This window comes from Emys orbicularis, chromosome 2 (genome assembly GCF_028017835.1).
Source record: "Emys orbicularis isolate rEmyOrb1 chromosome 2, rEmyOrb1.hap1, whole genome shotgun sequence".
Classification (NCBI taxonomy): Eukaryota; Metazoa; Chordata; order Testudines; family Emydidae; genus Emys; species Emys orbicularis.
In genome coordinates, this window is record NC_088684.1 from 263,078,494 (window position 1) to 263,092,426 (window position 13,933).

Here is a 13,933-nt window from a genome sequence, read left to right on the forward strand (position 1 = left end):
AGGGCTCCGCGCCGCTCCCGCCTGCAGGTGAATTGAAAGTCGTCGGCCGGCTGGGAGAGAGGGACGCGGGCTGCCGGGCTTGCTGCAGACCTGGCACCGGCTGGGGCAGGCAGAGCGCACAGCCCGCTCCCAGCAGGGCGCTCCCCTCCTCCGCGCAGCGCCGCCGCCCCCTACAGTGGCGCACCCTGAGCCGGAGCCGCGCCGCTGCCCGGGGCATGTCTACAGCGCAGGGAGTCCCGCTAGCCAGAGTGCAGCCGCCGCCCGCCCAGAGGCTCGCCAGCGTGGTAGGGGGAGGCAGCCGCGAGCCGCCAAGTAAGTGGCCCCGAAAGTTTGCGCTTGGTTCCCCTCCCCATTCCTCACATTCCCGGGGCTGGCGGGTCGGGAGCAGGGGCTGGCGGGAGGGGGAAGAGCATCCCCCGCCCCGGCAGAGCGCGGTGTGAGGGGCTAGCCAGGAGAGTGTCCCCTCCCCCGGACCCAGCAGTGAGGGGAGTCCCTAGGGCAGGTGACCTTGGGGTGCTCCGAGTCTGGGGCCAGGCGAGCCCCGCAGGGGCGTCTCTCCGCCGAGCTCGCTAGGTTGGCTTGGCGCGTGTGCGGGAGTCCGCTCAGTGTGGGGCAGTTGTCTTGGCCAAGCCCTTTAGCAGGGGCTCCAACCCCAGAAAGTCCCCGCTGGGCGGCTCCTGTGTCCCGGGCGCCGGGATTTCAGCCTTTGCCTGCGGCTTAGTGGTGCTGTTAAGTTGACCAAACTTCTGAGGGGAAAACTTCAAAGCTCGTGTGCTCGCTAGTTGGCTGCTGCTGCTACTTGCCCCAAGGATAAGTGCTGAGATCCGCAGGGGACCCCGCTGCCGCCGCAGGGGGCTAGGGCAGTCTGCTTTCCCCAACTGGCTCCCTGACTGAGGAAGGAGACGAGTGAGTGGTAGGAAATGTAGCCTTTCGTTATAACCAGGCTTTTTGAGAAAGAGTTAATTAGTTACCCATGAGAATTGAAAACGATTTAGTCATTGTGGTCAGGCTTAGATCAGGCTGTTCCTGAGAACTGAAGAGTCAGGCTACTTTTTACATGCACGCAAGCTTAAATGGCTATCCTCCTTTGTAAAAGTAGATTGACTGCGGATAAATCTTAAATGTTGCAAAAAATGACAATAATTTTCCAACTACATGTAAAGAAGAAGGTTGTATTGCATACTTTGACCATCGCTGGAAGGCTTTGGAATCATAACTTCTGCGTTTTATAAAATATTTTTTCATATATACGTAAGGAACAAACTTCATTTTGAAATTCAGAGGAGCTCTCAGAATAGTGAGCAAGGCTTTTTTTCAATAACCCCAGGATTTGATGGCTTCAAGCCTTGACTAGATGGTTGTTTGGTATTTAGTTTCTTTGAGCCAGGAAAAGTCTTTAGGGTAGTGTGCAGATTTATGAGTGGCTGTCTCTCTGTATAGGCAGAGGTAGGGTCTTCTACTACTAACTGCTAACATTTAACTGAATCTTCTGCTGCTCCCATTGAAGTTAATGAGAGTTTTGCCATTAACACGAATGGAAGCAGAATTGGGCCCTTCTTTGTGTGGTACAGTTTATCTGTGATTCATAGTCATGGATATGGGTGGTGCTACATAATTTTAAAATTTACTTTTCATAGTTTAAATTTCATGTTCTCAACTTCGTCTTTGTATGGGTGGGTGTGTGGGTATTTAAAGAATCAACTCTTGTTTTCTTGCACTTTTTCCTTCATAGTTAAACATATACGCTCCAAAAATAATACTAGTTTTGAATGCTGTACAGAAGCACTACATATTGTGCAAATTAATTACTGGATGATTACTCTCATATCTGAGGACATTCAAGAGGTTCACTGTTTCCTCACCTCAGGTATACTTACTCAGTATTCATATTTGCGTTAGCAAAAGTGTAGTGAGAATAGTAGTCAAAATAAAAACATTGAACAATATGAGACATCTAGGGACAAGAATCAAAACCACATTATTTGTCATTCTTTTGACCTCATGAACCATGTAAAATAAAATACTCTGACTGTTATTCTACCACACAGAATTGGGTATTATCTTTGTTCTCTGATCAAACCATGTCTTTAAGAACCACATTTTTATATCCAGTGACCAAGCTAGGGAACACTGGCTAAATACTGTAACTTTTTATACTCTGAGTTTATCAAGAAAGTAGAACTTAATAAAAAATAATTACAGATTTAGTTTACCTTCATTTTATGATCTCTGAGTAAGTATGGTCCTCAAGAGGAGTCCTAATATAGGCCCTGATCCTGCAAAGATTTATGTATGTGCACAACTGTACTCCTGAAACTAGTCTCATTGTACCTGTGCTTACATGTTAAGGTTAAGCACCTGTATAAGTCTCTTCAGGATTGGGACCTGTTGGGTCTGATCCTGCATTCTCTGTATACCAGAACTATTGAAATGAGTGGGCCCAAAGTTTGTATACATTATGTTAGATCACTATTAAAACTCCTGGTTTTCCACCAAACTTTACCAGCAGATCATTACCAATTATAGGAGGAGGCTTGCCACTGAGTATTTTTAATGCCACTATGCCTGAAAATATGTCCTGACTTTGCATTGCTGATGAATTATTTAAAAACTGTTTTGCTAATTTGCTGTACATTAAACTGGCTACATGTTCTAGACGATTTCAAATTACAATCCTGACAGCCTTCAAGCAAAAGTAGTAGATGTTAGAATTTTTTCAGTTTTCCAGCACGTCAGTGGGTCTTTGCCATTATATGTATTACGTATTTCCATAGGCGTGCACAGCACATTTCATTAGGGTGTGCACCCAGGGAGTCCCGCCCTAGCCCTGCCCTCACCGTGACCCCATCCACTCCCTCCTACTTCCTGCCCCCTGACTGCCCCCCTCAGAATCCCCAAGCCCCCCCGCTCCTTGTCCCCTGACTACCCCCTCCTGGGACCCCTGCCCCTAACTGCCTCCCAGGACCCCACCCCCTATCTAAGCCTCCCTGCTCCTTGTCCACTGACTGCCCCCCTAGAATCCTACCCCCTACCTGTCCCCTGACTGCCCCGACCCTTATCCACATCCCCACCCCCAGACAGGTCCCCGGTACTCCCACACCTATCCAACCACTCCCCACCCCCTGACAGGACCCCCAGAACTCCCGACCCATACAACCGCCCCTGCTCCCTGCCTGCCCCAACCCCTCTCCACACCCCTGCCTCCTGACAGGCCCCCCCCCCCGAACTCCTGACTCATCCAACCCCCCCAGCTCCTTGTCCCCTGACCACTCCCTCCAGAGACTCCCCCCCACCCTAACTGTCCCCCCAGGATCCTCCTTGCTCCCTGTCCCCTGACTGCCCTGACCCCTATCCACCCCCGCCCCCGACAGACTCCGGGACTCCCATGCCCCATCCAACCCCCCTGCTCCCTGACTGCCCCCTTCAGACACCCCCCACCCCTAACCCCCCCCCCGGTATCCGACCCCCTATCCAACCCACCCTGCTCCCTGTCCCCTGACTGCCCCCACCCCTTATCCAACCCCCCCCCCGGGCACGGACCCCTTATCATGAGGCTCCTAGCAGCATGTTTCGCTCCGCGCAGAGCCAGACACGCTGCCCCATGCATGGGTGGCAGGTTTGTAGAAATTTTGGTGGTGCCCAGAACCCACCCCCCCAACTCCGCCCCCCACCTGCCTAAGGCTCTGGGATGGAGTTTGGGTGGGGGAGGAGGTCTGGGGTGCAGGCTCTGGGATGGAGTTTGGGTGCTGGGTGCAGGCTCTGGGCTGGGGCAGGGGGTGGGTGTGCAGGAGGGGGTGAGGGGTGCAGGCTCTGGGATGGGGGTGGGGCCGTAGGAGGGGGTGAGGGGTGCAGGCTCTGGGAGGGAGTTTGGGGGCAGGAGGGGTGTGTGGGAAGGGGGAGGGGGTGCACACTCTGGGGCATTGGAGAGGCTCAGGGCTAGGGTGGAAGGGCAGGGTAAGGGCAGCCTGCCCTGCCATTAGGGGATGGGGGACACTAGGACCCTGGGGCAGCAGACAGCAGTTGAGCGTAGGAATGTGCTACACCGGCAGCACAAGCAGGCACTGTAGAGGCGCACGCCACTTTCTTTGAGGCAGGGACGCGGCGGGGCCGGGGGGGAGACCCGCGAGGGGTGGCAGGCGGGGGCCGGGGCCCGCTCCAGGCAGGGCCGGGGGAGAGACCCAGCTCCAAATATTGGTGGAGCAGGGCCCCCAGCCCTGAATATTCCTGGAGCATGGCTCTGGGGAAGGGGCCGGCGGCCTGCTGCACCGGGAGAGTGGAGCCATTTGCCCACCCCTGCATTAAGGTGTGCCTGGGCACACCTGGCACACCCCGTGCGCACGCCTATGCATATTTCTCTGAATCTTTTTCTCTTTGTAAAATAGGTATTTTTCTGAAAAGCAAGCTTGCTTTTACTGTCCCTCCCCTGAAATCATAACATTCTGTTTATTACTTTACAATAAGTTTCTGTGTTATGTCACAAACATGACTAATTATGACTTTAGGATTAAGCAGTAGGAACAGATGACTTCAGGAAAAATAAATCTATTTTCATGCAAATATTCCTGAGCAATTAAAGAAAAAATTATATGACATAAGTAGAATTTTCTACATAGAACAACTTAATTTATTTTAGTGTGAATTTAGTGCTCCTGGAACGTCCCATTTTGCCAGCCCTGGAGACTGAAGTCTTCTGTCCACATAACAGGCATAGCATAGGCAATGGCATTGCTAGAGGGGAGATACCTAGGTTGCTGTTGATGGTGCTTGGGCCATTGCAAACATATTCTGCTGGGAGCTAGCTCTTTCCTCTGCTGAGCACCTAATGAGGCCTCTGGTTGCAAGAAAAGAGGACAGTTCTCTGTTGTGAAGAAGCAGTGTGGTTCAGCGGACTAACCATAAAATTGAGAGCAAGAGGCTCTACTTGCTCTACTTCTAGTTCTGACCCTGAGTCTGGTTGTTCTTGGTTAAGTGACCACCTTTCTTCTTCTTTACAGTACATTGGGGCCCCAGTTTTCTGGGTACTATATGCACACGCAAGGCTGTTATGGGGATAAATACATTAAAGTTTGTGAAGTGCTTTGAGATCTTCTGATGACAAGCACTATATAAAATTATTATTATTTATTATAATACAAACATATAGAAAGAAAGAGTGCTTGTCTTGAAGAGTTTACAATCTAGGTTGATTTTCCTGTTGTAAAACAGGGATAAAACTTGCTTATTTGATAGGTGTTATGTTGGTTAATTAGTTTCCAAAACATTATATAATTTAAAAATTATTAATTATTAGTGATGGGGAAGACAATGATGAGACAACAGAATGCAGATGGAAGCAAATAGTACCAAGAGAGTATAATACAATGAACAAAAGATTCAGGGGGACTAGAACAATTGGGGAGAAAGGGCTTAGAACAAATGTAATGGGGGAAGAGGCCAGTGGAATGGAATACATGTTTGGGAAAGAAGGAAAGGAAAGGAGAAGTTGCTTGTTGAAGGAAGAAGGAGAGAGAGAGGACAGACTGTTTTCTTTGATTTCATAGACACAGGGCTGGTGCTACCATTTAGGCAAACTAGGTGGTTGCCTGGGGCGCCAAAAAGCGGTGCCCCCAATTTTTTTTACATTGTTCCTACGCCCTGTCCCCAAGCGCGCGGTCGCCACTCCACTTCTCCCGCCTCCCAGGCTTGCAGCGCCAATCAGCTGTTTGGCGACGCAAGCCTGGGAAGGGAGGAGAATTAGAGCGGGGGCGGCGTGCTTGGGGAGGAGGCGGAGCAGAGGTGAGCTGGGGGTGGGGAGCTAACGCACGGCTCCCTGGGGGAGGGGGGGAGCTGCCGCGGTGAGGGCGCCTCAGGGCGGGGGAGGGGGGTGCTTCAGGGCGGGGAGCTGCCGCAGGGCTGGGGGGGGGGGGGGGGCGCAAGGTGGAAGTTTTGCCTAGGGCGCGAAACTTCCTTGCACCGGCTCTGCACAGACATAAATTAGAAAAAATATGGTATGAAAATGTACAGAATGGGTCAGACATAGGAGAGGAGAAGGGGCTAAGCAAGAAAATGAACAATTTTAGGTTAATTAATTTAATCTAATTTGATTTGTGCTGTTATATTGTGTACTTTTCTATGAGATGTCCTTAATCTTTGCAAATGTTGGGGAATGAAATAGGAGGCTATTTTGAGCATCTGTTTATATTTACCTAGAAATATTAATCTGAATTCTGTGGTTAAAAAATTGGAGCAAAAGATGTAAACTTTAAATTATTTTCAAAGAATTGGGGGGAAAAAAGTTAAGCTGGAAGATGTGTAGACCCCAACTCTGGCTGCCAGCTCCATTACTGCATCTATGAACACTGGTGATATCCCAAAGATTATAGGATAGCCCTCTTTTACATAAAATAAGTGAGCTAACTTGTTTGAAGGTGAAAGAATCATCACCCTCCATAATGCAAGTTCTGCAAATAGTTCTGTGTTCTTGGTGGACAGGATTTCAAGCTTGGGGAGGAAAATTGTATTAGAGACCCACCTCAAATTTCTAACTCCAGCTCTGGTGAAAAGAGAGTTCCTTCTCTGCTAAGACTATTCAAAAGAGTGATAGCCATACCTGTTTCCTGGAAACTGAACTGAAATCATCCAAGTCATTTCACCCAGGCTTTCAGACAGCCATGAGACAGTAACTGTTTTCACTTATTAACAGCCTGGGATGAATCTGAATCCCTAACTAGAGATGAAAGCCTCTTTAACCCACTATGAGCCATCCACTCTCCTTAAACAGAACATTTTCAGTTTTCCAAGAGGCATCAGTGGTTCTTTAATTATGCAGAAAATAAATGACCTTTTCTTAAATGTGTTGTACTTTGATAACAGGAAATGGTGCTCTGATGACTTCAGCAACTATGAACATCCCTCTAACCGAACAAAAGTTAATATCCTAGGCCTTGATCCTATATAGACTTACAAACATGCTTAAGTTTGAGCATACGTGTTAGTCTTTGCAGGATCTGGGTCTTAGGGCTCTGCAGGTGTCTAGTGAAAACCTGTAATGTTTTCTATTCAGCATGGGATTAAGATTGAGCAGCTAGGATTTGTTTGAATTATTTTGTGTAGTTCACAGAATGCAGAAGTTAACTGTTAAAAAATCTATGTATTTAAATTTTGTTAATGAAATATTAGCTTAAGTGTCATTGCTTTTTCATATAATGTGACCTGTGAAAAGGTCACCTGCCCTATGAAAAGCTCTTATTTGGATCGCTCTCTAATGAAGCTTTTTTATGTTTTTCTAAAATCATATTCTCTGTTGTGTTTATTTACCTAGAGCCAGAAACTACTGTCATCCTGGAGCTGCAACTCCCACTGATGTAAATACAAGTGGTACAGCATACAAATTCAGGGCAACATGTAGTTCTTACTGATTTTAGGGCCAGCTGTTACTTTTTCCCAGGCTCCTACTCTGAGATCCATATGTCAGTCTTCCCTTTCTGTACACAAGGGGTGAAATCCTGGCCCAGTGAAGTCAGTGTGTTGCCATTGACTTCAAGGGGGGGAGGCATAATTTCACCCAAGGGGTAGCTGCCTCCATGGCACTGTCCCCTATCTCCTTGGACCCTGTGGGGGTCATGTGAGGGTTGGGGCTCTGTGTGTGGGACAGGCCTGGAGGGGGCAACCTGGCACATGTATTATCTTCCTACTAACCGTGTGGAGAATATGCTTAAAATTTAATGCAGCTTGAATTGTGTGTGTATCAGTTTTAAGCAAAAACCCCTCACTCTGAGGCTCTCTCTACTTATAGAGATTCTAGGAGAGAATTATGGGTTACAAGAATGTCAGCACAGCTCCATGGGATCCTTGTTGTCACAGCATGCAGACAGGAGCCATTGGGAACACACAGGGCCACCCCATATATGGTGAGCATGAGAGGGATGAACAATTATATATATTTTCACAAAGTAACATATAAAAGGTAAGGATGTGTGTTGCAGAGTGATCTTTTTTTTTTATATGAGCATTGCGGGGATAGCACTGTTGAATTAAGTGAACATGTTAAAGAGAGTATCATGATGGCAGTGGGATAAGGCATGGGGGTTGGTATTGTGTTGTGTGAATGTTGCTTACATTTGTGATATTTTTGTGTTTTAGTGCGTGTGTGTGTGAAAGGTGGGGAGGAGAGAGAAAAATATGAAATACACTTTAGCAATTTTAACACTAAGCTAACAAAGTGTTGTGGGTTTTATAATGTTAGAATTTACAGGAGTTCATGCAAATTTTATCAATAGGGACCTGTGTATAATCGGGTGAATCAACACCATAAATGGCCACATAATTTATCTTTTTGCTAAGATGCCAAATAAATCTGTGCTGCATAAATTTACAGAAGTTGACATTCTCCTGCCACTTTTCCTCTGCTCACCTTGTCTGCCCACTACTTTGCCTTTTGCATTTCTGGTTTTTCTGTGTTTCCCCACATAGGGGAGCTCAGTAAGTTTCCTGTGTCTATTTCCATGCTACTGCCCTTTAAAGGACAGTACAAGAGGACAGCCAGAGGGAGATTCTTTCTGACACAGGGAAGCAAAGATGAAGTCAACTGGCCCAATGACTCTTTTCTCATTGGAAGGCAGGCACAAAGAAGTGAAGCACTCTTGTGGGGCTTCACTGTTCCTCACTGTGTACCTGTGAAGGAGTAAAGCCCTGCTCTTACTGTATATAGCTTTGGATAGCGCAGCATAGGAGCCCCTCGCTCTGCAAAAATCCGGCTCTGATCTTATGTAGCTCAGGAGCTCTGGACTGTAGTGCCTCTTTCAAGCCTTCCTTTCCAGACACAGTATTGCAGCCCTTCTGACCCTCATGCTGATGCCTGCCCCACCTTGCTGTTACCATGGCTGAACATGCAATTCAGATGGGCTCCTCTCCTATGGAACTCCTGACCCAGGGAGCAGAGGTATTCCTCTGCTATAGTGCAAATAAATAACATGTGTTAATTTGTGATGCATTTTTAGAATTTCAGTAACATTGAAGGTTATTGAATAAGTTAATGCTTGATTAACATGGCCACATAATTCCCTATTTGCCCTAGAATTCATTGGAGTTGTACTGCATAAATCAAGAGTCTCGCTGCATAATTTAGGTCTAATGTGCAGAATAGTACAGCACTTATTAATTGCTCTAGAAACTAATGAATTGTGCACAGCATCTGGGTCGAACAGTGCTCTTAATAGTGAAATGCAGTAGAGCAGGTTTTTATCATTGATACAGTAACTACTTCCTGATTTTAAAAGCTTTTGCCTACATGTTACACAAAATAGCAAAAGCATTTATCCTTCAGAAATAGAACAGAACCATGTACGAGTGTGTTGAAGTTTGGCATTGGGTACTTTTGTGTGTGTGTGTGTGTGGGGGGGGGGGAATCTAAATTTCTACATGGTTTCCTTGAGACTACATACAGCAGAAAACATGCAGGCTGTCAAGCTAAGATTAAATGTAATATCACTTCAGTAAGTGATGCACCTTCTTTTGGAAGGCCTGTGTTCTGTCTGGTAAGAGGATGGACTCTGATTTAATAGGTCTTTTCCATCTCTAACTAGTATAAACCCTGTCTGGATATTACTTTGTAACTTACAGTATGTTATGAAAGGTCATGCAGAATTAGCTGTCACATTATGTCAGAATCAGCAGAGATGGATTACATATATACTTTAGTTAGTCCAGTGGTATATAATTACTATTTTGGTTGTATCTATTTATTGTAGCTGTAGTTGGGAAAAATTGGTTTGTTTAGAAAAACTACAGCTGTTTTGTTTTTAAATATGTAATGGTTATATTGATTACAATGATAATATATTTTAATCATAGAAATGTAGGGCTGGAAGAGACTTTGATAGGTCATCAAGACCAAGTCCCTGCACTGGACAGGATCAAATAAATCCATCCCTGAGAGGTGTTTGTCCAACCTGTTCGTAAAACCTCCAGTGCTGGGGATTCCACACACTCTGGAATGGGCCTCCAAGGGAGGTTGACTACCCTTGTAGTTAGAAAGTTCTTCCTAATATCTAACCTAAATCTCTCTTGCTGCAGACTAAGCCCATTGCTGCTTGTCCTACATTCAGTGGACATTGAGAACAATTGATAGGCTATATTAAACATACTGTATCTTGTTACTTTGAAAGAGTTCACTTTTTTTAGGATAATTATAGTATATTATTACAATACCACTATATCAAAAGTTGGAGAACGCCCCCAAGAATCATGAATTATTTGCATTAGTTTTAATGAAAGCTCTGTTCATGGTGAGGTCATCAGGAACAACTGTCTCTGGAAGATTCATATATGGTGGCAAGGTCAACAAGGAGACATAATTGGCTAAGAGCTATATTTTCTTTCCAGTCTGCACTTGCCAATAGGGCAAGGTCCTGGCCAAATCTTTCAAGCGAATACAAAAATCAGCAGGGGCCAAGAGCAGCAGATATAAATAGCTGTTATGTAGTAGATAGTTAGGTAAAGGCAACATTGTTTCCGTACTTCTGAGACTTGCAAAGAGTCACAATCTTTTCATTTAGCAAAGTTAATGTTTATCACAAAACAACAAAATTGAGCCTATGGTTTTGTGGTTTTGCACAGAGCTGTAATTTTGCAAACACATATGCTTGTTATGTCCACTAAACATTTTTGTGGCCTGTGATCTGGTGGCTGTCCAGTAGAATCTGCTCAGTATTTTGTTTGGGGTTAGACAAAGGTTTAGTGAAGGCAAAGAGTATTTTACATTGTGCCAGATTAGTTTCCAAACTTTACTATCCTCCTCTTCAGTTTTTGTTTCATAGAAAGCAGTAAGGTGTTAACGAAATATAGCTACATGCCAATATGATATTCACTTTTAAAGTTATTTAGGTTACCCACTACCTCCAACAATGATACACATTATGGTTCAACTTGAAACTTTAATTTTGTTCCTTTAAAGTTTCCATAATTGTTTGTTCATGGAGTCAACCTTTATTATTATTTATTTAAGTATAACATAGTAGCTCCCATATGCCTTAATTGAGCTCAGGACCCCATTGCTCTTGGTGCTGTACAAATTGGAGACGTAATTCCTGGCTCTTAGGCTGTGTCTTAGGGTTGCCAGGAGTCTGGTTTTCAACTGGAATGCCCAGTCAAAAAGGGACCCTGGCGGCTCTGGTCAGCACAACTCATCGGGCCGTTAAAAGTCCGGTTGGCAACGCAGCAGGGCTAAGGCAGGCTCCCTGCCTACTGTGGCTCCACATGGCCCCGGAAGCAGCGGCATGTCCCACCTCCAGCTAGGTGTAGAGGCAGTCAGGGGGCTCCGTGCACGGCCCCCACCCTAAGTGCCGGCTCCACAGCTCCTATTGGCTGGGAACCACTGCCAATGGGAGCTGCCGGGGTGGTGCCTGCAGATGGGGCAGCGTGCAGAGCCGCCTGGCTACACCTCCGCCTAGGAGCCGGAGGAGGAACATCCTGCTGCTTCCGGGAGCCGCCTGAGGTAAATGCTGCCCAGAGTCCTCACCCCCTCCTGTACCCCTACCCCAGCCCGGAGCACCCTCCTGCACCCCAAACCGCTCATCCTTGGCCCCACACAATAGCCCACACCTCCAGCTGGAACCTTCACCCACCTCTGCCCCAACCCAGAGCCCCCTTCCACACTTCAAACCCCTTGGCCCTAGCCTGGAGCTCCTTCCTGCACCACAAACCCCTCATTCCCGGCTCCATACGAGAGTTCACACTGCCAGCCAGAGCCCTCACGCCCCCATGCCCCAAACCCCTGCCCAACCCCATAGCCCCCTCCTACACCCCAAACCCCTCATTCCTGGCATCACTCCAGAGCCTGCACCCCCAGCTGGAGCCCTCACCCCCTGCCTCATCCCAACCCCCTACCCCAGCCCAGTGAAAATGAGCGAGTGAGCAATGGTGGGGGAGAGTGAGCGACTGGGGGTGGGGGTTGGCGTGAGGCCCCAGAGAAGGGGCAGGGCTAGGGTGTTCGGTTTTCTGCAGTCAGAAAGTTGGCAACCCTACTGTGTCTACATTAGAATTTCTCTGAATTTTCCACTGTTGCTACCACTAGTGAAGCTTCACTACTCGTAGTAACAGTGTGAACAGTAGTATACCTGTACAAAGCAGGTAGATGACATGGCTTTTAAAATGCCTGTGATCGCCAGCTGTCTATGCTAGCGCTCCTGCTACTATTGGTGGAATAGAGGCAATGGTGGGAGATTTTAAGACAAAGTCTAATGCAGACAAAGTCTGAGAGTCAGAGTCTCTTTGTACGTGTTTTACTCCTGGGGGAATTCTGCACCAAAAAATTAAAAATTCTGTGCACAATATTTTAAAATTCTGCATATTTTATTTATTAAAATAACACAATATAATCACGCTGGTTTCAATTATTTTAGTAATTTATTTAAACTACAATACAATGGATGAAGAATGGGAGTGGGGAGCATTGGAGGAAATCCCCAACTCTTCCTCTAATAGTAATGTAGCTAGTATTGACCCTTTACTTGTAGTTATTAGTCAGCAAATATATGCAGCCATATGCTCAGTGTTACATCATAGGCAACTGAAGAGCAAGCAAGGGCTGGGGACTCAAACTCACAGTATATATTGGCTCCTGACCATCCCCAGAAAGGTCATTAGCAAATGAGCTCATGGAGCACATTTTGATAGGAAATTTTTTCAGTCCAAAAATTTAGACCAGTTTTAATCACAAAAGCGCCATAAGCATTTATAAGGCCACACTGTCCTTTACAATAAGGCTCCTTTACACCAATCTGTCAATGTAAAGGAGCCTTAAAATTTTTACACCTGTTCTATATTCCTGGGGGAATTCACTAAGAACAATGGGAACAATTCACTAAGCAGGCAGGCTGCTACATTCTGCTCTGTCTGAGGGGACAGAGCCTGCCCCATGCCTGCCTCCCCAGAAACACCCCAAAGCTCTGCCCCTCCATGCCAAGTGTGCCACAATAGCAAGGGAGAGGAACAGAGTGTCTGTCTGTCTCTCTCTCTCTCTCACTCTCTCTCACACACACACACACACACACACACACACACACACACACACACACACACACACACACACACACACACACACACACACACGACTGCCCAGCCATTCCATCTCAGTGATGATTTATGTCTCTAGCGGCTACTCTGGGCGCCCAAACTGACTTGCCTGCACTGCTTGGGAGGGGTGCGTGGCCAGTCTTGCAGCTTCCCTTTGCTTCCCCATCAGAAGTCATTTTTCTGTGGGAAAGACAAGAAATCTGTGGAGGCCATGAATTCTGCTCACGTGCAGTGATGCAGGATTCCCCCAGCATCTGCCAATGGAATCTCACTCTGGACTGGACCCTCTGGATGCTGCTGTAATATTATTATTATTTTTATCATGTAAATTATAGTCTGAAATAACATACTATGTTTATAAGTATATTGACATTGTAGTTCCATTGGCCTGAAACCTTCTCCAACCCTGTGAAGGGGCACAACAAAGTCAGAGGCTACTGCAACCCTGAGGCTTCAGTAGTGGGAGCAGAATGAGTACTTAACCTTAGTGGCATAGGGTAGGCATTCCACCCCATCCCTCACACAGGCCTCCCCTGTGTATGTCCTGTTTACTTGGGCTGAGTGCAGGAAGCAGGATTTGGCCTTTACAGAACACTGTGTGACTTGTGTGACTTTCACTCTCCTGTTTATGAGACTGTTTCTCAGTGATCTGAGATCAACACTGTTTTCTGCATTCAAGGGGATTTTAAAGGTTACTTGGAGCAGGATCACTATGTTCGGGGCAAGAACAGCAGTCTCTTTCTTGCACTGCCTGACAGCATGTATTAGGGCTGAATAGTTGCTAGCAACTTTTAATGAATGACAGTCTAATTTTTCTAGTTTTACTGTTACATGCATTTTTATGGCTCTCATTTTAAAATTTCTGAACAGATACCTGTGA